This window comes from Petaurus breviceps, unplaced genomic scaffold (genome assembly GCF_028583685.1).
Source record: "Petaurus breviceps papuanus isolate PSGF00001 unplaced genomic scaffold, PetGlider_PUasm1.0 90752, whole genome shotgun sequence".
Classification (NCBI taxonomy): domain Eukaryota; kingdom Metazoa; phylum Chordata; class Mammalia; order Diprotodontia; family Petauridae; genus Petaurus; species Petaurus breviceps.
In genome coordinates this window covers 15,431,642-15,456,951 of record NW_027187336.1, presented here as the reverse complement: position 1 = coordinate 15,456,951, position 25,310 = coordinate 15,431,642, and positions in this window count along the sequence as shown.

Genomic DNA, 25,310 nt, shown 5'->3' with positions numbered 1-25,310 from the left:
CAGACCTCAGACTCTATCCACTGTGCCGCCTAGCTCCTCACTTCCATGGTAGTCCTCATACATTACATACAATTTTGCAATTGTATGAACCTAGGAAAGCTGTATTCTAGTCTCAGTGGTTATAAAGTAGCTGTGGGGTTGTAGGTAGCTTATTCAATTTCTGGGTCTATCACCTGCAAAAGTAATGTGTTATCTACCTTTTGGGCATGTAGATGGTGCAGTAGATAGAGCCCTGGGCCCGGAGTCAGAAAGATTTGAGTTCAAATATGACCTGAGACCCTTACTAGCTGTGTGACCCTGGGCAAGTCAGTTAACTCCTATTTGCCTCAATTCCTCTGTAAAATGGGGACACACTGGAGAAGGAAATGGCAAACGACTCTAATATCTTTGCCAAGAAATCCCCAGGAACAAGTCTAAGGGGGTCATGAAGAGTCAGGCACAACTGAACACAAGAGCAACATTGTCACCATTTTACTGATGTTTGCAGACAGATGAAAAACACAAAGTGAATATGAAAGTAATGATAAATGTGTCAGTGTACTTAAAAACAAAAAAGATTCTCCAGCATTGTTGACTATAAGAGCTACTAACAAGAATGACAGAGGACTGACAATCTTCTTTGCAGAAAGTATAGAGATAGCTGGGAGAATTTTGTAGTCATCATTACAGTGTATATGATGTTTGTAGTTCTGTCAGAGACAAGTAATCACCTACATTTAATGTGCAGTCTGGTTTCCCTCCCAGAAAAGAAGGAGAACAAGGTACAAGAATGCTTCTGGAGTCTATAAGTTATGCAGTGAAGGATATTCCTTTAAAAAAAATGGGAAGACTTCAACAGAAAAGCAAAGAAGGAAAGGGATTTGCAGGGAGGAAGGAATATCCTGTCCTGCATCAGGAGTTTGAGAGTGAAAAAAAAAATAACACAGAAAAGCAAGGGAATAAAGAACACTGATCACATGGAATTTAATAATATGAAAAAGAGAAAATAGTTGGACCATCAAAGAAGGAAACAGCTGCTTGGACTCCAAGAAATTATTGCACAGATCTACAGAGGCTGTCAGGTCATCCAGAAAGGATCAGAGATGTTGTTTTCATCACTGCTGTTAATCCAAAGCACATACTTCAGATGACAAACTTTGATTTGAGGTAAGAATCCTGATAAGAAGATGGCACCTGAGAATGGGATTTGGAGTTTCAACTGGCAACATAAAACATAGAAATGAGTCTCTTCTTGACCCAGGGTGAAATTAACCTAATAACAAAGGCTAACAAAAACATATTTTTTGGAGTCTTGAAAATCTATTCAAAAGAACATTTAAACTACCCAGGAAGAATGGAAAAAAATGGTCTATACACCAAGATCATTAACACAGGTATATAGTAAGCAACTATAATGCATGCAGAGGAGGAATAGAAATACCCAGACATTCACTGGTAACAGGAAACAAGAAAAAAAAAAACTGTCCATAAAACCCACTTCCTAAATGTCTATGCACAAATGCAGAGTAATGGGGAACAATTAAGGAGAACTAGAAATTGGAATTCAAAGAGGCAAATAACCTTGAGTGTATAACTGAGAGATTTGGAGGGGAGTAGATAAAATCTGTTATTGGATTTTGGCTCTGGATGGGGATACTTTATTCAAAGAAAACAAGAGAAGGAAAAGGAAATGGGGCAGTATTTAGACTAGCACTGTAAATTAAGATAGAATCATCTTAAGAAATCTAGAAGACAGAAGGGTGAGAATGGTGGAATGTGTGAAGGTCAATGGAGGCAGAAACAGAAATGATGCAGTCATTCTAGATTACTACCAATCATGTGGACAGAATTTTTTTTTAATAGATAAGGAGTTTTAGAAACATGTCACAAGCCTGAGATGGAAGCACATTAAAATAGTAATGGGAGACTTCAATTATCCATATATCTGCTGGCTCACTTTAGCTCTGATAGGGCAGATAATAATTTTCTGCTTTGTTTTTGTTCTCCCCCCCCATTCTAGTTAATAATAATTTCATGATATCATGTACTAATATCATAGTAATAATGATAATTTCCTTCCGAAAACAGGTAGAGAATTATTTTCCTGGATTTGATTCTCACTAATAAGGAGCTATTTTGGGGGGTGGAAATTATAGGAATTATAAAAAAATGTGACCATTTGACCTTCGAATTTGTGATAAACAATAATGGAAAATCAAACATAGTCTCACATGACATGATATAGTCTGGCATAGTTTCTCCTAGACTTGGGAAGAGATTTTGAAGAGTTCTGAAAAAATCTAGGTAGCAAGCTAAGGAAGGAATGAAATGTTTACTAGAATGAAATTCTAAAAACACAGAGAAAAAGCATCTGACTAGGAGGAAAAGGCAGCTTTTTCTAGTCTCTAGTCTATAAAGATTACTGATTATATAGGGAATTTATCCATCAACTTAGCTTTTACAAATATTGGTTAGATGGCTACTTGTCAGGTATATATATCATAGAGGGCATTCAGCTAGGTGTTAGTCTAGGTAACTTGAGAGGTCCTTTCTTTTTTTTTTATCAGCAAAGGGAAGGTAAATTTATTGCTATTTGCAAATGTGATATTGACATATTCACAAAATTCCACATAAGCAGCAAGGAAACTAAATGAAACAAGAGAGGTCCTTTCTAACTTGAGATTCTGTGATGGTCTAGTGCCATTGGGTCTAGTGCTCCAATATCTTGTTATATGTTATATGTTTGCAACACCAATGCAACATTCACAGTACCCATGATCACTATAAATATACCTGAATAGTGATCAATCACAAACTATAACAGACTCTCCATATATATAAAACAGAAGCAAAAACTTTTATTCAGACACCAGAAAACCAAATCCCCAAAGCGGTAAGCCAATTCCATCATAGTAGCAAAGAAGTTAATGATAAATAATAATAAACAGAGAGCCACAGAATCCTTTAACCTTCCCACCAACCAATATTTACTTACAAGTCTATCTGTCTCCCTGGGAAGTATCCTCTCCTCCTCCCAGTCTAGCTTGCTCTGACTCCCAGCTTCCTCTGGGTTCTGCTCCACCCTTCAGCAAACTCCTCCCACCACAGGCTCCATGTGATAACATTCAGCCTATTAAGGTACAGAGTATATTTTCAAAGCAGGAAAGGTCTTCAAATTCCCTTAGGCCTATTAAGGGGCAGGGAAGATCTCCAAATTCTCATTAAATTGCAATGCTCTGAAAACATCATCTATATGTGTATTTAAATATGAACTTACCTTTCAAAGTCAAGTGCTTTTAGACAACCTGGATACAACAAGTAACACAAGTAACAGCCTACTGCCTGGCTCATCCAAACCTTAGCTAAATTTGAGCTATATGATGTGGGATTGTACTAATTTTGGACTGGTACCTTCATATTTAGCTTGGCAAATGCAAATTTCTTACTCAGAAAAGGTCAGTGGTATTCTTTGGTTTTTAGTTATTTTAGATGCTGTGTCCCCAAAGGCCTTTCAATAATCTCATATGCCAGTGGATCTGTCACTTCATTAATATGGGTATACAAATGACAAGTCACCTACACTTGTGCATCTTCTGCTACTTTCACTCATGTCTTTCTGTAAGTTTGCCCTAGGGAGGCCATTCAACATACTGAGAGTTTTCCCCACATTGTAAAAACTTGAGGGTACCAATAGACCTTTAAATAGCATTTTAAAAAAATAAACATATTTCATAACTTTACAACCCCTCAAAACAAAAGCAAGATTAAAAAAGGAAATGCAAGAAAGATTTAGATAAATAATCATTTTATCCCTCTTTCCCCCCAAACTGATCACTGATTGCCTTTTTATGATTCAGGACACAGCCTAAGAGTTATATAAGTGTTGAGGTGTGGACAACTAACTGCCTTATGCCTTCAGCAAGGTTTTCAAGGAAAATCACTCCCTTTTCAAGTCCTCCTGATCACCCATGATAATTTATCCAGAAAACTCATTAGTTGTATCTAATAGTGAGGCTCTCACCAAATTAAATTTGCAAAGACAACAGCTTTATAGCCATTTCTTTTAATCTTGTTTGTAATATTGCCCATTAAATAGAAAATGTAGCATGCCAGATCCAGTTCATTTCTAAGCAAATTATAGGGGTGGGAGAGAGCTAAATTGTACACCAATATAGAAAAAAAATAAAATGTTTTTTCAGCAGGGCTGCAAAAGTAGACATCTGTTTGTGACAAGCTGACAAAACCAAAGAATTGAAACTTGATGAATCTTAATGTTTTCTGCTGCTTATCACAAGGGTCCCCAATTATTTCCAGTCTTTGTGAAAGAATGACTAATGATAATTCACACATGCAAATCATTTGCATATTTAGACTTGAATATTGGGGAGGAGAAGGAAAGCAAGCGACATCATCTACTTTGCTCAAGATTAAAATTCTTCCTTTCAATATTGTTTTGCCTTTGAAATACTATGTGAGATTAAAACTTGTTTCAAGAGTTGAGTCCAACTCATTTTCCTGGTTTCTAAAGAAAGGAAAAATCAACTTCTCCTTCATTTTGAGACCCAGTGTTTGAAGAGGAAATCACAGCAGCTACCATTGTTAGCAGGTGTTTAAAACAATTGGACCAGGACACAATTGGCCTAATCAAATCCTTGATCTTAGGGCATAAATGGATGATTATACTTACAGGTTGACATTCATGTTCAGCTGCAGGCATCAAAACCTTTTAAATATTTCCTTTTTAAAATGAATTGATACAACAACTTGGCAGCCATTATTTAGGCTGCATAGGCTATGCCACTGTCACTATGGCCTATTAGAAGTCTCCTCAGACCATCAAGTAGAAGCAAAAGCAATTTCAAATGTACTGAGAGTTTGGGAGTGTGAGACACATCATAAAAAAAAAAAAAAAAGAACCAGAAAAAAAGAATAATGCAGTTGGCTTTCTAAAGCATTATACAGGAGATAGGTGCTTTCCCTAGAATTGGCAGGAATGAAAAGCAATACAGAGCTACATTAGAAAGCAACCAAAAACTGAGAGCAAACCTTGCTCAGTATGAACCACTAGAGGAGGAAGAGCATCATCAATAGGATTCTTCTCAGCTGAACCATCACTGAAAAAAATGGCTTTGTATGATTTGGATAGTTTGTTTAGGATATAATTAGTATAATGGAGAAGTGCTATAGAACTTTTCTAATATGTTAAATTAATTTATCATATTTAATTGTTACAAAACATATATCACTATATATCATATACCAACATATATATAACATATATCACATATATCACTGAATCACTAATAAATTATCATAAAATAAAATGGATTGATGACACTGAAGGCTAACATTCCAAAACTTTCCAAAATAAGAATTTCCATGCACATGGGCAGAGCAAAGGGTTGCTTAGTGTCCAGAGGCTATATTATTGTAGCTCTCCTACAAAGATGCTGCTGCCATTTTGTTTCCTCCCTTTGCAATTGAATGGAGGTAAAAGGAACTGTGAACAAGTTAGCTACAGATTCTACCATCAAGAAGTTTGAATTTGGAGAAATATCAGAAGGACCTGCTACTGCTGCCAAGAACCCTATCATTTTCAGTGTAATTATTTTAAAATTAGGTCATATTAATATACCACTACCATGGTCTCTTGCTGTCCAACCTATTCATATTTAGAGAACATTTCTAGAATTTCAGAATATGAGGAGGGCCTCTAGAAACCATTGAGTTCAGCTTCCTCATTTTACATATGAGGAAACAGAAGTACAGAGTGTTTGTTACAAACCTTTGAGTGCTTTACAAACATCTCATTCAATCCTCATAGCAAACCTAGAGGGGTAGGTGCTAGCATTATCCCCATTTTGCAGATAAGGAAGAAAAGCAGGAGAGATTAAGAAATTGCCAGGGATCACGTGGCTAGTAACTATCTGAGAATGGATTTAAATTTAGATCATCCTGACTAGATATCCAGAATTCTATCCACTGTGCCACCCAGCTGACTATTTTCTCCCTAAAAATGATCAAGCAGAAATCAATTAATCCCTCAGACACCAAGAAAAATTCAAACAACATCAAAAGATTGAAACAATGACAATGTAAGATAACTAAAATCAAAAAACATATGGAAAATAGGACAAGGAGCAACATTTTAAGTGACAAACTCACTAAAAATACATATGTATATATTTATATATACATTCACACACATTCAGATACATACACACACACATATAAGCATTATATTTCAAAAAATAAGAAATGAAAATTTCCCATCTCAGATTCATACAGTAAAATGAAAATGGAAATAAACCATTAATCAGAAATTCCAAAAGTAAAAGTCTCAAGAATATCAAAGTCAAAATTAAGATCTCCCATGTCAAAGGAAAAAAAAATTATAACAATTTGGAAAGAAGAAGTTCAAGTATCAGGAAACCAAAGTCAAGGTCACACAAGACCTGGAAGCTACTAAAATAAGTGCAAATGGATATTGGAAAACAATATTCCAAAAGGCAAAAGATTCAGGCTTACAGCCCAAAATAACTACTCCTCAAAGATTAGTAATATATAATCCTACAGAGGGAATTTTTTTGATGGAAGTTTCTTAAGCATTTCTGATGAAAAGACCAGAGCTGAGTAAGAACTGTGAAATACAAACATGAGTCCAGAGAAACTTAGATAAGTATATTAGAGTAATCAGAAGGAATTTTATGATAATAAAATGCTAACACACTAATGGGGAAGAAAAGTTGTATCCTTCAGAAACTTAATATCTTCAAAAAGTATTGAGGAAATCCCAATAACAAGAAAAATATCATTTGGGGGCAGAACTCTTTCTCTTCTGATGATTTGAAGATGGGATAAAGAAGAGAAAATGAAAGGAATGTACTAATATAGAAAAGAGGAAGCAGGGGTGGAACTAGTAATTTCTTACAATTAGGTTGAATGTTGCATTATACTAACTTGGAATGTGGGATAAGGTGAGTGGGATCTGGTGAGTCTTACTCTTATCTGAAATGGACAAAGGAGAGTTAAACAGATGCACACATAATTTGGCTTACATCAGGCTCAACAGAGAAATAATTAGGAATGGTGGGGAGTTAATAAGGAGGTTACTACAGAGGAAGGAAGAGCCATAAACAAAACAAACTCTTTGATCCTGATTAAAAGGGATTGGGAAAAGGGAGAAAAGAACAAGAATATAAAGAGGTGCTATCAGTTGGGCAATGGCTGAACAAATTGTGATATATGAATGTAATGGAATATTATTGCACTGTAAGAAATGATGAAAGAGATGGGATTTCAGAGAATCCTGGATAGTCTTAATTGATGCATAGTGAAGAGAACAAAACCAGGAAAATATATAATGGCAACTTTGTGAAGAAAAACAAATGTAAAAAATTTAGGAACTCTAATAAATGTCTTGTTTTCAGAGGGTTTATGATAGATAAAGAGCATTACCTACCTCTACAGAAGTGACACTCAAGATGTAGACACACAGAGACACACAGTTTTGGACATGGCTACCAAGTGGATTCATTTTGCCTGACAATGTTTATTTGTTACAAGTTTTTTTTTACTCTAACTTGCTGTCCTTTTGGGATGGAGATTTTGAGGGAGGAGAGGTCAGTAATAGTGGCACCAAAGTAAAGAGAGTAACTGAAATTTTTTAAAAAATGCACAGGAAAGAACAGAAGCAAGTTCAGAATAAAGAAGAGACAACTTGGACAGTTTCTAAAGCTGTAATTGGAATAATACACACATATATTTAAGGCACATGAAATAAATTGCAGAACTGTGGTTTCATATATAATAATTTTTGTATTGCTTTGAGTATGTGGAAATACCAATTTTTTAATAACTCAAGGGTTACTATTTTCTCAAAATTATAAAGCTTGTCACTACTTTATCATGCTGTGGATAACAGAACCCATTTTAAATTTACCCCTCCCCCTTAAAAATCAAGGACACTTCCTTTTATTTAGAGATGACTTCTGCTGATAATTTCATTAAAGTCTTATGCAGAATTTTTAAAAGGTAGAATGGCTTAAAGACTTCAGAGAATCATAGGATCTCAGAATTAGAAGTGTCTTTGTATGCCAATTGCTCAGAACTATATTTAAAGAGTATTTTCTACAATATCCCCAAAAAGTGGGGATTCTGCTTGAATATCTCAAGTGAAGAGTAAACCAGTGCTTACCAAAGTAACCCATTCTACCATTGGATATCTCTAATTGTTAGGCTGGGTAGCTAGATAGCAAAGTGGATAGGGTATTGGGCTTGGAATCAGAAATACTCAGCCTTATGAGTTCAAATCTGCCCTCAGACACTTACTAGCTGTGTGACCTGAGGACATGATTAACAACATATGAATTGTTAGAAATTTTTGCCTACGTTATTTCAAGTCTCCTTCTCTGCAACTTTCATTCGGTGCTCCTAATTCTGCTCTCTGGAGTTAAGCAATCATTAAGCACCGATTAAAATGCTTCATGTGTCTCGAACTGTCAGGCTCCAATGGCACAAAACCAAAAATGAAACAGTCCCTATCCTCAAAGAAGTTATATTCTATCAGTAAAGCTATTTATATACATAAGTATAAACAAAATACATTCAAAGCAAATACCAATGAAAGGAGAATAGTTAATTGAGGGTTTGGGGGTAGGAGAGAACAAATCTAATCCCTTTTTCATTCTTCTATATAACAGCCTTTTAAATTCCTGAAGCTCCTTTCTTTTCCCAAATCTCCTTTCTAGGCTAAACATTCCCAGTTCATTCAAACTAATTCCGTACTGCATGTTATCCAATCTAATGACCTTCCTCATCACAAGACCTCCTGTGTCTTCTGGACTCAGTCTTCATGGTCTTTTTACAATGGCGCCCCCAAAACTGAATACAATTTTTAAATGTGATCTAAGCTGAACAGAGGAAATATCAACTCCCTCATTCTGGACACATATTTCTTTTAATGCAGCCTAAGATAGCAGTAACATTTTTTGTCTGCCATGTCACTCAGTTGACTCATGCTGAGCTTTAGTTTTCTTAACTCCCTAGATCTTTTTTTATGGAAATTGTTGTCTGGCCATGTGTCCAGATCTGGTACTTGTGAAATTTTTTTTCATATTCATGTGAAGAACTATATACTTTTATCCCATTATATTTTATGCTATTACATCTAGCTGCATTTTTGACAAGTATATCTTCAAAGGTTTCATTCAAAACATTGATAAAAGATGTTAAACAGTACATGTCCAAGAATAGATCCCTGCAACACTAATAAGAGCTTGTTATATGACTGAATAAGGACCATGTGAGGCTGAAAACAGGACACAGTATGTTGTAATCAAAAGAACCCTGAACTTAGGAGTCCCAGGACTTGAGTTAGAAGCTTGGTGTTTCTATTTACTATCTTTAAGTCAATTGACCTAGACATGGATTGAACCTATCTAGGCCTCACTTTCCTCACATATAAAATGGGAGTGGACTAGTTGCTAAATTGCATCTCCTGTCCCTTTCAGCTCTAAATCTATGATCCTATAACCACCAGAAGATTGCACTGTTGTCAAAGCAGATGTCCTCTGATTTGTTCAAATGAAAGTGATTTCTTATACATGATATTCTTCCAGATTATCCTATTTGAAGATGACACTGCTCTGATTACATCAAAATCCAGAATACTACAGGATCATCTCAATGAAATCTAGAGCCACTCAAAAGAAATCAGGAGAACAATTCATATAGGAAAAAGAACATGTATAAAGAATGTCTATTGCTAGGTTATATGCAGTAGTTGGATGTATAACCCATTGGACACATATGTCCATTAGTACATATAATGTGGATGGTCACTACAGATGAACAACAAACTGGACTCAGAATAGAAAGGAGCACATTGAATTTTGTTGAGGAATTTGGATATATTCAATTATCTCAAACTGTTTCCTCACAAAAAAAAGTTCATCTATTTAATACCAATATTCTACTAGTGACATGAGTTGATTGCAAATCATGTAACACTATCTTCTCTGAAGAATCAAAATTAAGAGTTACCCAAAGGACAAAGTAGAAAGGCCTAACAAAAGTGTTAATGAAGACTTGCACACAAGTACTGGCATAAACGATATCAAGAAACCATATGCTCAGAAAAGGTAAATCAGAGCAATGGAAATGGGAATTTGAGGATCTTCCCTGCCCCTTAATAGGCCTAAGGGAATTTGAAGATCATCCCTGACCTTGGAGTCTGTGGGAGGAGTTTGCTGAATGGGTGGAGCAGAGCCCAGAGGGAGCTGGGATTCAGAACAGTTAGAATGGAGGAAGAAGAGAGGATACAGGCAAAGAGATAGCTAGGCTTGTGAGTGTTTGTGGGAAGGTTTTGGGATGGTGTTGCTCCCTGCAGTGATAATACATATTAGCTTCTTTGTTGCTAGGATGGATTTAGTTTTCTGGAGTTGGGATTTGGCTTTCTGGTGTCTGAATGTTTTGCTTCTGTTTTATATATGGAGAGTCTGTTATTTTTTGTGATCCAGAACTATGCTAGCATATTCATAGTCACCATCAGTGTTGTGAATATTGTGTTGGTGCTATATATGGTGACAAGGATGGAATCACAAGATATCAAATCTCTATTTGGAGGCACAAAGATTTTAGAGGAAGAAATGGATATCCCAGGATGGGAGGATTTAACTTGTTCCTCCCTAGTAAGGGAATGGGCTAAAAGCACTGGACCCTGTGAAAACTTGGAACTGAGGCTACAGAGGGGAGTACCTAGAGATTTATAAAGATGTTTGCAAAGAACATCAATAAAACCAGGAAAAGAACTGGCAGGAGTATGTAGAAGAGGCTGGGTTTTACTAAAAGGTCATCATATTATATGTAAAAGTAGAGACAAACTGCTGCAGGAGAAAGTTCAGATGGAAAGGAAATTAGCTGATTTGCATGAGAAACTTTCTGTGTTACAGAGTGCAAGCTTTCCTTTAGAAGAGCAAGCTGGAGGATCTCAGGTGGTAGAAGAACAAATTACTGTTTGGGAGTTGGCTGATTTGTATAACAATTTTTCTGTTCATTTAACTAGAAAGGAGAAAAAATTAACAAAAGGAAGGTGCATACAACTTTGGCACAGGCTGAGTCTAGTTGCCATAACAACAACTATCAGAAGAATGTGTGGAAGGAAAATGAAACAACATCAGATGAGGTTTCTCAGGCAGGTTTGTCCCATACTGAGAAGAAAGCAGGAGAACCAGGGAGGAAACACAGTCTTCAGGGAGATAATTGAAGATTTTACTCAACAGGAGGTCACTGATATAGTAATTCAATCCACCCAAAGGATGGAAGAATTATTAGTGTCTTGGATGGTAAGAATCAGTGATGAAGGAGCCAGAGGAGTATCAATGGATTGCTTGAAATTTATAGGTATTAGTCAGAATTCTTTTGTACAGCAAGCTTTTAGGGATCATCATATGCAAAGAGGTAACAATGGAACTAATCCGTTAGCTGTAGCAGCAGATGGATGCAACAGACAATATGCTATCAACTCTATGTGGCCTAGTGGGGATATACCCTGGTATTTCCTTAGGGACTCTATAAGAAAGTTAAAGGAGGAGGTAATGAAGAAAGCTATCATGGTCAGATGATAAGTCCATGCTTACCATAATATTCCCTTCGCAGTTTCTCACAGAAATATCATAGTGAAGATGGCTCCTCCTGCTTATAAGCACCTAATTCTGACTCTACTAATTGGGAAGATAGGGCACCCTCTTTTCACAGTTGGGTGATTTAGCGGAATGGGAAAAAGATACATTTCCTTGAGATAGAAGAGTAAATGAGCAGTGGATTCAAAGTCAGAATAGATTGACAAGACAAGAATTGTTTACTGCTTTGTTGAGAGCAGCGGTAGATTTTGGAAGAATAGATAGCATTTCAACTAATGAACTATATAAATTGTACCTAGAAAAGGGGCTAAAAGTTAGACAGAATAGAGAAGTAAGAACTGCCCCTACAGATCCTCCTCTGGAAACATTGTATTCAAATTCATCATACCTGCAAGGAAAATAGGAACTTGGTCAGGCCCCAGCTCAGATTAAAGAAAGTAAATCTCTAGCCAGAATGATGACCCCAAAACTACAAATTAGAAAAGAGTAAATAACAATAAGGCTATGATAGTGGGTTCATGGACTCCAGAAGCATGGCTGACCCTGTATCTACCCTGCTTCCAGTTATTGTCTGCTTGTTTCTTTTTGGTTTTTTTTAATCTATTAAATTTGTTTGCTAGATTTGTTTCCTGCAGTTTAGAACCCTCTACCTGTAGATTCCTGATCATTTAAGCTGGATGTCACCCCCATCCACGACTGTATTGTGTCACTGCTGGACCTGATGTCAACCAAGCTCTGGATGCCAACGAAAGAACTGACCTCTAGAGTGGGATCTCTTGGGGCAGGGATAGTTCACATCCAATTTCAGCAGGAAGTAGCTATCAAGAAGAGACCTTCATCCCTTACTCCAAGATTTTAGGCCCCATTCACTTGAGGGGGGGATGATGGGGTGCTTGTTCTCAAGCCCCACCCTAAGATATTGTTTTATGTGCTTGTTTTGTGTATCTTTGTTATATTCTTGTAAAGTTCCATTGACATCAGTTACTTCTAAAGTTCCATTGACATATGTGAGGGACATGAAAGATCTTGGAGCCAAATGTAATGGTAATTTGAAGATTTTCCCTGCCCCTTACTAGGCTTAAGGGAATTTGAAGATCTTCCCTGTCCCTTAATAGGCCAAATGTAATCACATGGAGTCTGTGGTGGGAGGAGCTTGCTGAATGGATGAAGCAGACCCCAGAGGAAGCTTGGAGTTAGAGCAGTTAGCATGGAGGGAGAAGAGAGGATGCAGGTAAGGAGACAGCTAGGCTTGTGAGTGTTTGTTTATGGAAAGGCTTTGGGATGCTCTTGCTCCCTGCAGTGATAATATGTATTAACTTCTTTGTTGCTTTGATGGATTCAGTTTTCTAGGGTTGGGATTTGGTTTTCTGGTGTCTGGGTAAATGTTTTGCTTCTGCCCTCTATATGAAGAGTGTGTTACATTTTGTGATTCAGAATTATGCCAGTATATTCATAGGTGCCATTGGTGTTGTGAATATTAAATTGGCACTACAATTATTCACTAACTGAGAGGTTGACTGAGAAGTTGACAGTTCAAGAATTGTATCAATTCCCTTTAAAAGTTAAAAGACCTAGAAGAAAGTTTCTAATATAAGGGGTAGATTGTCACTGGAAGATTTATGGATGAACATGGGAAAGAAATGTAGAACACAACAAGGGCTGGAATTTGTACCAATCTAAACCCCTTGGCAGAGTAAATAGAGTACTAGACTTGTGGTCAAGAATATCTGAATTCAAATCCTGCTTCTAAGACCAAACTAACTGTGTGACCAAGAACAAATCACTTAATTTCTCTGAGCCTTTTTCTTGAACTATAAAATGAAGATAAGAGCACCTGTAGTTTCAGATTCAAAGAGTTGTTTTGAGATTCATGAGATAATGGATAAAGGGGATTTTGCAAACCTCCACATATTATGTGCAGAGCTTTCCAAAAGTCTTAGTGCCATTCCTAAATGTCACTAAGACTTTTGGGACAGTCTGTATTTTAGCTATTATTATGATTATTCTTGATAATCAAAATAATTATAACAATAATAGTTATTATTAGCACCCACAATAATTAGTAGTCGTTCTCAAAAAAAAAAGTGGCATGAAGTTCCTTAAAATTCAACATGACAGAAATGTTTCATAGACTGTATTATCAAGAAACAGCAGAGAAAGGCATTTAATTGACCATTAATTAGATGTTCTTCTGTATTAAAAGCATGGAATTCTACTGAACTGAAAGTCAAATGGAAATTCATTCTGAATTTAGGGTGCTTTTTTTATCAAGAAAAAGACTCATATTGAAATAGGAGTTATTCTTGGCACAGATCATTAATTCATCAGGACTTAGCTAAGATCAGGACTTAGCTAATATCAGGACTTAAAATAAATAAAAATGGGGCAGGAGGTGATGGGGGAGGGAGATGGTCTACAATTTAAAAAGATTTAACCCTGAACTATTTAAACAGATTACTGAAAATCAAAAAATGGGAAATAGACAACAACAATTATCTCAACACTAACACTAATAATTTCATCCAGAAGTTAAATCAATGTAAATTAAGTGGTATAATGAGATAAAAAGTACCTAGAAAGCATCTTCATTAGTAAACATGTAGCATATTTGCCAAAGAAAGAAAGGTAGCTGCTAGAGATAATACTGGGTTAAAATATAAACATGTCTATAAAAACTTTACAAAGAAGGATGATGATTATGTACTGTATTTTCTTATACAGCAGAGAGAAGCAGTGGAGGATAAAACCTGGGTAAAGAGTGATTGGCAAGACATCCAAGTCATCCCAATGGCATTCAAGGATCAAAATGGAAAGGGGTCAAAACAGAATAAAAATGTTAAGGTTTTGAAAAAAAAAATAGTTCTGTTTTGCTTTTTCCCCATTAGGATAGTGGAATTACCACATTTGAACCTTAATGTCACAGTTCCATCACCTGAGGAACAAGAAGTGGCTCAAAAAAGAATGATGGAGAAAGCAACCAACTTGGATCATGTATATGTAGAAAAGATCCATACTGAAAACAATTAATTGGAATGGCACAGAGAGACCAATATGCAAAACATCTGAAGGAAGGGAAAATATCACAGGCAGGTGAGTGGGGAACTCAAACCATATTGATACCTTAAAAAAGGAAACTGAGAAAACATAAATTACCACCAACCTACTCTAAAAGGACTAATATCTACCACTATTTCTCCAAAATATGGGTAAGGCCCATGCCTTTCCCTTTATCCCCACATTTTAGGGAGTAATCCCCCTCCTTTTTTGTTTTTTGCTTTTTGGAGGGCAATTGGGGTTGTGACTTGCCCAAGGTCACACGGCTAGTTTTTGTGTTAAGTGTCTGAGGCCAGATTTGAACTCAGGTGCTCCTGACTCCAGGACCAGTCCTCTATTCACTGTGCCACCTAGCCGCCCCCCTCTTTCTCTTTCTAACAATTAGAACTACGCAAAAGGAGAATGGGCTACCTTGAGAAGTGCTGGATTCCATCTCCCTGGAGGTCAGAGACTGAACAAGGAGTTGTTAGGTATTTTATAGTAGAAATTCCCTTTGTGTACTGTACCACTAGGCAGCCACTAAAATTCCTTCTGTGATTCTGTGAATGGGTGAAATGCGGTAGTTTAAGGCTGGAAAGGTAAGCCAATATAAAATTATGGAAAACATTGAATACCAGTACTTCTATTCTATATTTGTTCTTCTCACTCTAGAAGATCCCTCTGTTTATTCAAACCCCTTACTCCTACTGGTGAACTCAATTCATTAATTCAATTCACTAAACATTTACTAAATGCCTACTTTGTGCCAGTCACTGTACTAAGCTTTGGGATACAAATAGGAAAAAGACAACCACTGCCTTCAAAGAGTTTATAATCTAGTGGGGGAAGATAACCCACAAAAGGAAGCTGGAAAGTAGGAGAGAGGAATACCCAAAGATATCCACCTGGGATATCTTCTTAGGTGGAGATGAAACCAGGCAGACCTACATATGCAAAATGGAATGAGCTTTAAGTACAATTTCTGCTGTCTATAAAGGAAGGCTTTGGGCAGAATTTGGTAACTATGCCCTTCAATCAGAGGGGAGAGGATGCTAAGGGAGGTGGTAGCATAGTGATGAGATTAGAAGTGATGAGCTTACACTAGGAGGGGCATCTTCTCCCCAGGAGCTAAAAACAGGCAGAATTGCAAATGACAAATTGGTACCCATGTCAGTCACACTCATGCCTTTACCTGTTCCTCTCTTGATTTTCTGGACATGTCTTTTACCAACACTTTCAGTTCCATTCCCCTATTACAACTTAAGCTCCTTGAGATTCAGACTGTTTTTTATTTGTATTCCCAGCACTTAGCATCCTGTCCAACATATTGAAAATGCTTAATAAGTGTTTGTTGACTAGGTAGTGGGGAGCCACCCAAGATGAGTCTAAGCAGAAGAGTGTTGTGAGGGCGGAGTCAAGATGGCTGAGTAGAAACAGGACCTCTGCAGGGCTCCAGCTTCCACCTTCCCCAATTCATGTAAAAGGGGATTCTGAACAAACTTGGGAGCTACAGAACCCACAAAATGACACAGAGAAGCTAACCTCCCGCTGAGGACAGCCTAGCAGGCTGGCAGGAATCGGCCAGCACAGCGCTCTGGGAGTGAGCCCAGGCCCTTGTGAGAGGATGTTTTAGCCCCAGGGTGGGCCTGACCAGTCCCCCACTGGAAGGACTCCAGATGAGCAGCAGCTGTGGCCGTTTCCAGATTTATCAACACATAGATGCTAAGGACAAAGTGAGAGGTCAGTGCAGTGTGGACTTTGGGACCAGTAGTTGGGGGAGGGTTGGATTTTTGCCCGCAGGGCGAGAAAACACTGAGGGCTGTGGCACAGCCAGCCCCATGCTGCAGCTTCAGCTCCTGGCCTGCAGACTGCAGGGGGACCAAGCAACCAGTCTGAGGGGTAAACGCTCTTGCTTTAACCTGCTTGGATCTGGATTGCAGTCTAGGGTGGAGGTCCTGGGGTGCGTGACCAGCTTATCAGAGCATGTGGAGGCTTCAGAGAGTGCAACTAAGCAATACCTCCAGCAGCTGAGAAAACGCCAGCATTTGGGATGGAAGCTCCCCTGTTTGGTGCCAGAGTCCTACTGTGGCAAAAAGCCCAAAGTCAAGTAATTGAGTGGCAACATTGAGTGGCAAAGGAAGCAAAACAAACAGAAGAATCCAACATTAGACTCCTATTTTGGGGACAAAAAGGATCAAAGCATGGAACAGGAGGAAGACAGTGAAATCAGAACTCCTGCACCAAAATATTCAAAGGAAAATACGAGCTGGTTACAGGCCATAGAGGACCTTAAGAAGCAGATAAGAGAAGTGGAGGAAAAATTGGGAAGAGAAATGAGAACGATGCAAGAAAATTATGAAATGAGAGTCAACAGCCTGACTGAGAAAAATAACACCTTAAAAAATAGACTAATTCAAATGGCAAAAGAGGTTCAAAAAGGCAATGAGAAGAATGCTTTAAAAAGCTGAATTTTCCTGATGGAAAAAGAATCTAAAAAGCTCAATGAGGAGAATCATTGCCTCAGATTTAGAATGGAGCAAAGGGAAGCTAGTGACTTGAGGAGAAATCAAGATGCTGTTAAACAGATCCAATGAAAGAATAGAAGGCAATGTGAAATATCTCATTGGAAAAACCACTGAACTGGAAAATAGATCCAGGAGAGAGAATTAAAAAATTTTTGGACTACATGAAAGCCATGATCAAAGAAAGAACCTAGAAATCATCCTCCAAGAAATTCTCAAGGAAAATTGTCCTGATGTTTTAGAACCAGAGGGAAAAATAGAGGTTGAAAGAATCCACTGATCACCTCCTGAAAAAGATCCCCAAAAGAAAACTCCTAGGAATATTACAGCCAGGTTCCAGAATTCCTAGATCAAGGAGAGAATATTACAAGCAGCCAGGAAGAAACAATTTGAATATTGTGGAAACACAATCAGGATAACCCAGGATCTGGCAGCTTCTACACTGAGGGATCGAAGGGACTGGAATATGATATTCTGGAAGGCAAAGGAGCTGGGATTGAAACCAAGAATCACCTACCCAGCAAAACTGAGTATCATGTTTCAGGAGAAAATATGGTCATTCAGTGGAATAGAGGACTTTCAAGCATTCTTGCTGAAAAAACCAGAGTTGAATAGAAAATTTTACCTTCAGATACAAGAAGCAAGAGAAGCATGGGAAGGTAAACAAGGAAAAGAAATCATCAGGAACTTATCAAAGTTGAACTATTAACATTCCTACATGGAAAAACAATAATTGTAACTTATGAAACTTTTCTTGGTATGAAAATAGTTGAAGGGAATAGAAGTGTGTGTGTGTTGGAGGTTGTATGGGCGTAAGAATACATATGTGAATGTGTGTATATGTGTTTACAGGTATACATAGATAGAGGGTACAGGACCAATTTAATAGGAAGGGATGATACTTAAAAGGTGAAATTAAGAGGTGAGAGAGGAATATAATTAGAGGAGATGGGAGAGACAGAATGGGGTAAACTATCTCATTTAGAAGAGGCAAGGGAAAATGGTTACAATGGAGGGGAAGAATAGGAAGGTAAAAGGGAATGGGTCCACCTTATTCTCATTGAATTTGGCTCAGGGAGGGAATGAAATACACACTAAATAGGGTATCTCACCTTACAGGAGAATAGGGCGGAAGGGGATGAGAGGTGGGATGATGGAAGGGAGGGCAGGCTGGGGGGGAGGGAATTTGTAAGCACCAACTTTTGAAAAGTGACAGGATCAAAGTAGAGAATAGAAACAAGTGGGAGGTTTGATAATAAGGAGGGAAATATAGTCAGTCTTTTACAATATATCTACCATGCTAATGTTTTGCATTAGCTATACATATACAACCTATTATCTTCCTAGTAAGGGTGGGTGACAAGGGAGGAAGGGAATGAATCTGGAATTCAAAGTTTTAAAATCAAATGTTTAAAATTATGTGTGTGTGTATATCTATATATATATGTACATATATATGTATATTATTATTAATACTTTTTTACACGTAATTGGGAAATAAGATATACAGGCACTGGGGCACAGAGATCCACCATGTCTTACTGGAAAAGTCGAAGGGGGTATGGGAGAAGATATGGGAGAGAGCAGATAGGAGGAGGGGATATCCTGTGGGATTGCTATTTTGGGGTGGTCAGTACGGGAAAAACGGAGAAAATTTGTAACTCAAAAATCTGGTGGAAATGAATGATGTAAATCAGAAGTTAATAAAGCATTTGAAAAATGAATAAAAAAAGAAAAGTGTTGTGATCAATGGGATAGAAGGAACGTTACATCAGTGGTAATGTGAATGATGTACTGTATACCAATAAAAAAAGAAAAGTGTTGTGATCAATGGGATAGAAGGAACGTTACATCAGTGGTAATGTGAATGATGTACTGTATACCAAATAGATTGGAGGCAAGAAGATAAATTAGAACCCATTACAAATGCCTAGGTGAAAAGAAATGAGAGCTTTAAAAAAAAAAAAAAACAACACATCTAGTTTTAGAGGGAGTTGTGGATATTACCAAGAAAGAATAAAGATCTAACAACTGGTTGGATTTTAACATGAGGATGGTGGACCTGAAAACATTTTAAGAACATGAAGTTAGAGCTCTTTTTTTGAGAGCAAAAAATTGGAAATTTAGGGGATGCCCATCAACTGGGGAATGGCTGAACAAGTTAGGGTATTTGAATATAATGGAATACTATTATGCTGTAAGAAATGATAAGTAGGCAGAAAGACTTATATGAACTGATGCTGAATAAAGTGAGCAGAGCCAGGAGAACATTGTACACAGTAACAGCAACACTGTGCAATGACCAACTTTGACAGACTTTGCTCTTCTCAGCATAGCAATGATCTAATACAATTCCAAAAGACTAACGATGGAAAATACTATCTACAACCAGAGGAAGAACTATGGAGTCTGAATACAGATCAAAGCATACTATTTTCTCTCTCTCTTTTTCTTTCTCACGGTTTTTCCCTGTTTCTGATTCTTCTTTACATGACTAATGTGGAAATATGTTTAATATGATTGTGTATATATATATATATAGCCTGTATCAGATTATATGCTGTCTTGGGGAAGAGGATAAGGAGGGAGGGGGGAAATTTAGAACTCAATCTTATAAAAATGAATGGTGAAAAATAAAAGTAAATTAATTAACATGGAGATGTTAGGGTAGGGGACATAAGAGTTCAATTTTACACTAGTTGACTTTGAGGTGCTCATTAGTCATGTAGGTTAAGATATCTAGTAGACAACTGAAAACACATGAGTGGAGTGCTAGGAAAGGCTCAAAGTTGTAGATAAAGATTTGGGACTCACCTGCATAGCTGGGCAATAATCAAAGCCATGAATGCTAGTTTCCAAGAGAGTATAGAGATTAGGGCTGAAACGTGGGATTCCCCCAAGACTAATGGGTAGGAAGTAGAGGAAGAAGCAGTCAAGGACAGAAAATATGGAAGAGCACACATGCAAGATACTGATAAATGGTCTGATGGACATCTAAGAAGACAAAATTACCATGGATGAGATTTTTTGTTTTACTATCATTTTGACTCCAGGAATAAGACTGTCCAGGAGAAATTCCTGGAGTTCTGAGTAAAGAATAGTAGTCTTGGGTGAGAGCATCCTTACATGTATTAGTGGTCAGGGAATGCATTTTGTATTTTAATTATTCTAAGTTTGTCCTGAGTAATACTTTTCTCATTTAAGATTGTGTTGGTAATCACAGAGGTGAAGTAGATCTTTAGTTATCTCTTTGTCTTCCATCTTTTGATTCAGAAACCATATACCATCTTTCTGATTCCTTTGGATCTCTAGATTGATTGTACAGGAAATCAAACTATCCCTTTCTCTTTTTTGCTAAATGTTAGTCATAGATTAATAATTGGATGAGAATTGTAGATAATTACTGAGTTGAATCCTTTTGTTTTCTAAAGGAGGAACTGGGCAAGTTACTCTCTTCATTTGTAGAATGAATGAGGGTCACCTAGGTATTTCCAAAGGTCCTTTCCAATTTTAATTCTGTGAGTCTGTTATCATTCATTCTCCTCACTTGTTTTAATTTATGAATGTAACTTGATTTAATCTATAAATCTAATCTAATCCTAGTTCTAATTCTCACCCTGAGATCTCAATTGACCTCAGTGTTGAGAGAGGAAATGAGTAAGTCTTCTCTTTGCTGACAAAATAGTCACCTAGTTGTATAATAGCATGAAGTGTTAGATCACTTGTATTTCTAGTAGGTTAATACCAAGTAAGGACCTTCTTTGGGTACCTTGAGTCCAGGAATTTCTACTGAGCACACTAAAAGAGACCACGTATGCTTTACTTGTTTTTTATCTGGTTAAGTCACCAAATCTATTCTCAAGACCTTAAGACTCAAGATTCTTCAGGACTTGTGATTCCACTAGGATGTGGGAAGAAAGTACCTTGTTGATAATGAAGAAAATATCTATCAGTGGCCCAGTCCCCTAACTGAGACAAAACTGAGATTTGGGTCTGGGTGCAAAGCTTCCACTACCTTTTGAGTAGAGATGGTGGCACAGTGGAAGGGGCAGTGCTGGACCTGGAGTCAAGAAGACTTGGGTTCAAATTTGGCCTCATTTACTAGCTGTCACTTAACTACAGTTTATTTCAGTTTCCTCAACTGTAAAATGGAGATAAAAACAGCACCTACATCCCAGGGTTGTAGTGAGAATCAAATGCCTTCCTATTTGTAAAGAATTTAGCTCAGGGCATGGCACATAGTAGGCACTTAATAAATGTTTATTTCTTTCCTTCCTGTAATTTTAGGTCAAGGACAACAGGGTGAGGAAAGATTCCATTCTCAATTTAAAAAAAATTATTATTATTATTATTCAACCATGTAGGGAAGACACAACAGACTACCATTCATCCCTGATACCACATAAAAGAATGATGCCAGAGACAAACCAAAGGGAAGTGTCTGGAACTAGGGCATCCTTAACGTGATGAATTAACATGGAGATATCAGTCAGCAGAAACCAACCTACTACAAATAGAAGGAAAAAAGGAAAAGCTAAAATGGTCTGTTTAGGGAACCAGGGCACACTTCTGGCTTCTAATAATGAAATGTGGCCACAGACCAGAGAGAGGTATTCATATTTTTAAAATTCCAATTCTTCCCTTCAAAGAGTCATATTTGGCTGGCTATGGACTAGAAGAGGGAAATACTTCTCTCTCCCTGGGCCTTGACTACAGCTGGGTGCTAGGGAAGCATAAAACCTACATGACTGGGGATGCTCTGAAGTAATTAAAATGTCATATAATGGCTAAGCAAAGAACGGCTATTTTTCAAAACAAAATGTTTAGGGGAAAAATATGTTTAGTCTCTTTCATAGAAGGCAATATTACATAGTTGCTGAAGAACTGGCCTAAAAGCCCAGAAGACCTGGGTTCAAGTACTACCTCCATGTGACCCTGATCAAGTCACTTAACCTCTCTGGGTTCTAGGCAACTCTCTAAGATCATAAAATGAATAGGTACTTTCCTAATGAGGGATTCCTTATACCAATGAAATCACAAGTCCAGTATCTATCATTACTTAATAACAGCATTAGGGAGAATTCTATATGGAATAACTAAAAAGAAAAAAAAAAAAACTAAGGCACACACAGGGAACTCACCAAGAAAACTACAAAAATCAGTGGAACTAGATGATAAAGTTATGGTATTGTGTGAAATAGAGAGATGTTGCATTAATTTTATACTTAGGAAAGATTATTCCTGTCTTTCGCAGTGATGAAAATACTGAAAATAGTATAGGAAAAAAATCCTATTAGAAACCAAGAGAATGTAATTTTGACCAAAAGAATTAAACAATTCAAGAAATATTTCATAAGTTCCTACTATGTAAAAGGTACTGTGCTATGCACAAGATACATGAGAAAAATCTGGTATTTACTGCCTTCAAGGAACATATATTCTCCTTAAGGGGACTTGATAATGTGTATTCAGATGAGTGTTAATTGAGGAACATGAGAACATTAATACTTGTTCAGATCCAGGAAGGCTTCATTGATGAGGTAGTAACTAAGAACTGAAGGAAGAGTTTCAAGAAATAGTGGTGTACAAGGAAGCACATTCCAGGTGGGACACATAGCTTATTTGAAGGCATAAAGAGATGGACTGTTAAATTGGGGGAATAACTAGTAGTCCAATTTGGCTGAAATACAGATTTTATGAGGTGAATCAGTATGAGGCAAGTATGGATAAAAGATAGGTTGAAACCAGATTGTGGAGTTTTAAATTCCAAGCTTTAGAGTATGTATTTTATCCTAGTGGCAATATAGAACCTCTATAGATTTTTTAAAGAAAAAGAATGGCATATTTAGACCCTGCCACTTATGTGGAGAAAATACTGGAGAGTGAAAATATAGGGAAACTGACCTTTTAGGAGGCTTTGTTTAAGAGAGGGATGAGGAGAGCCTAAAGTAAAGCCTAAAGTAGTCATGTAAGTGTAATGTAGTAGATAGATACTACAGATGCCATGGAGGTAGAATTGATGACACTTGGCAAGTGTGTAAATGGAAGTCATTTTGACTGGGAAAAAAGTTTCAAAAGTATGATGACTTCTCATATAGCAAACATTCTTCTAATACCCAGTTCCTGATATAAGATACAAAGATATTTTGTTGAATACTAAGAAAACAGGACAAGAATATCGATTAGTTTTTGCTTTGTGCTGAACCTGTGATTTCTTTGGTGCAGGGAGCTCTAGGTGAACAGATTCTCTCTACCAATGCAAATCTGTAGTTGCTTACAAAATGGCCTGGAGGCACTCAGAAACTGAGTGACTTCCCCAAGTTCACACTGCTATTATGTGTCAAAGGTAAATCTTTCAGATTGAATCCAGCTCACTCTCCATTATGCAATGATGTCTCTTATCATCAATATTAACACAAACTATTAAAGGGAAAGAGAATTGTTCCCTCCCAAGGTGCTATAACACATACAACAGGAAAAAAAACAGTTCTCAATGATTCTGAAAGCAAAATAAATGAACTTTCTTTTAGGTCATCAGACCCTTTCATGTTACCTTTTTCTTAATTTTTTTTTGTCATTTTAGAGCCCATTTTACATTAATCTGTTTACCTGGTAAACACTCAGTTATGTAAGCCCTTTAAGAAATAGAGACTGACAGCTATAAACTGCCATGACAGCATGAGACTTAAAAAAAAAGAATAACTACTGTTCAAGACCAGAAACCTGTGTGACTGGGGTTGATTCGGTAGTAAATCATTCCACTATATTGGCTTGGACAGGCCACATATCACAGTATCAGGTAAAACAATAGAAATCCTTTTCAAATCTGTACTTCCATTTCTCAATGCAAGAAATTGAAACACTTTTTTTTTTTTAAAGCAATCAGGGTTAAGTAACTTGCTCAAGGTTACACAGCCAGTTATTTCTTGGTGTGGTGCTAAGTATCTACCCCCGGATTTGATCCCCAGGTCATCCTGACACTGGAACTGGTGCTCTTACTCGCTGAGCCACCTGGCCATCCCATGAAACACTTTTTTAGGATTCCAGAGATATCCAAAGAAAAGTATAGTATAACATAGAAGGCTTAGTGGGATTTTGAATTTGAAATATTACATTTACCCAGAAGTGTTCTTACTTAATTATAAACTCACATTCTTCCATCAGACCATAATCTCTGATCATTATATTTCTCTGTCTCATCCCCTCCTAAGCCTGATTTTTGCTTTTACCAAGAGGACAGTGTTAGATTTAAAGTCAACTCTGCCTCAGACTGCTATGGTTGTGCGATCTAGGACAAATTACCTAAGCTTTTTGTCAGTTTCCTTATCTGTAAAATGGGGGAAATAGCACCTACCTCACAGGGTTGGTTTAGAGATCAAATGATATAACATGTATAAAGAACTTTGCTATCCTTAAAACAGTCTATAAATGCTAGGTATTTGTGATGATGAGAATGACCTCCAAACCCTCCCACCCCTCAGCTCTTTCCCAGGTTTCACTTTTTCCCCTTTTCCATCTCAGCCCTATTGTCAGCTACTTCAACTCTACTACACTGTTCTATGCTTTCAAATCATTCACCCCCATTTCCTATAGTTCATCTCTTGATAAATATTAACTACACATTATTTTCATCTGGGTGGAGGAGAACATCATTCAAGTGCTAGTCACCCATGTCTGGAAAACTCTTTCCTCCTCAATTTTACTTCTGGGCTTCCCTTGTATCCTTCAGGTCTAAGCTAAAGAGTCTCACTTTTTGCAAGAAGTCTTTCCCAGACCTTACATAACTCCTTAAGAAAGCATCTTTCCTCTGATAAGTTTGCAGCACTACTTTCTTCCTTCCCTAATTTTCAATCTCATTCACTACAGAAACTTCAAGCATTGCTATCCCTCAAATCTTCCACATCTCCCCCCTTAACCCATCCCTCAGCTGAGAACCTCACTATTTTAATGAACGTCAAAGTTATTCAATGAGCTTCCTCTTCCCTCATTCTCTTCATCTCAAAACCTTTGACATTATCCTTCCACTCTAGTTTTACTTCTCCCAATTCTTGACAATGAGGTAACAACCCTTCTTGTCAAGCCAAGCCAACTACATGTGTGCTTGACACTATTCCCTCTTTTCAAGTGGAATAGA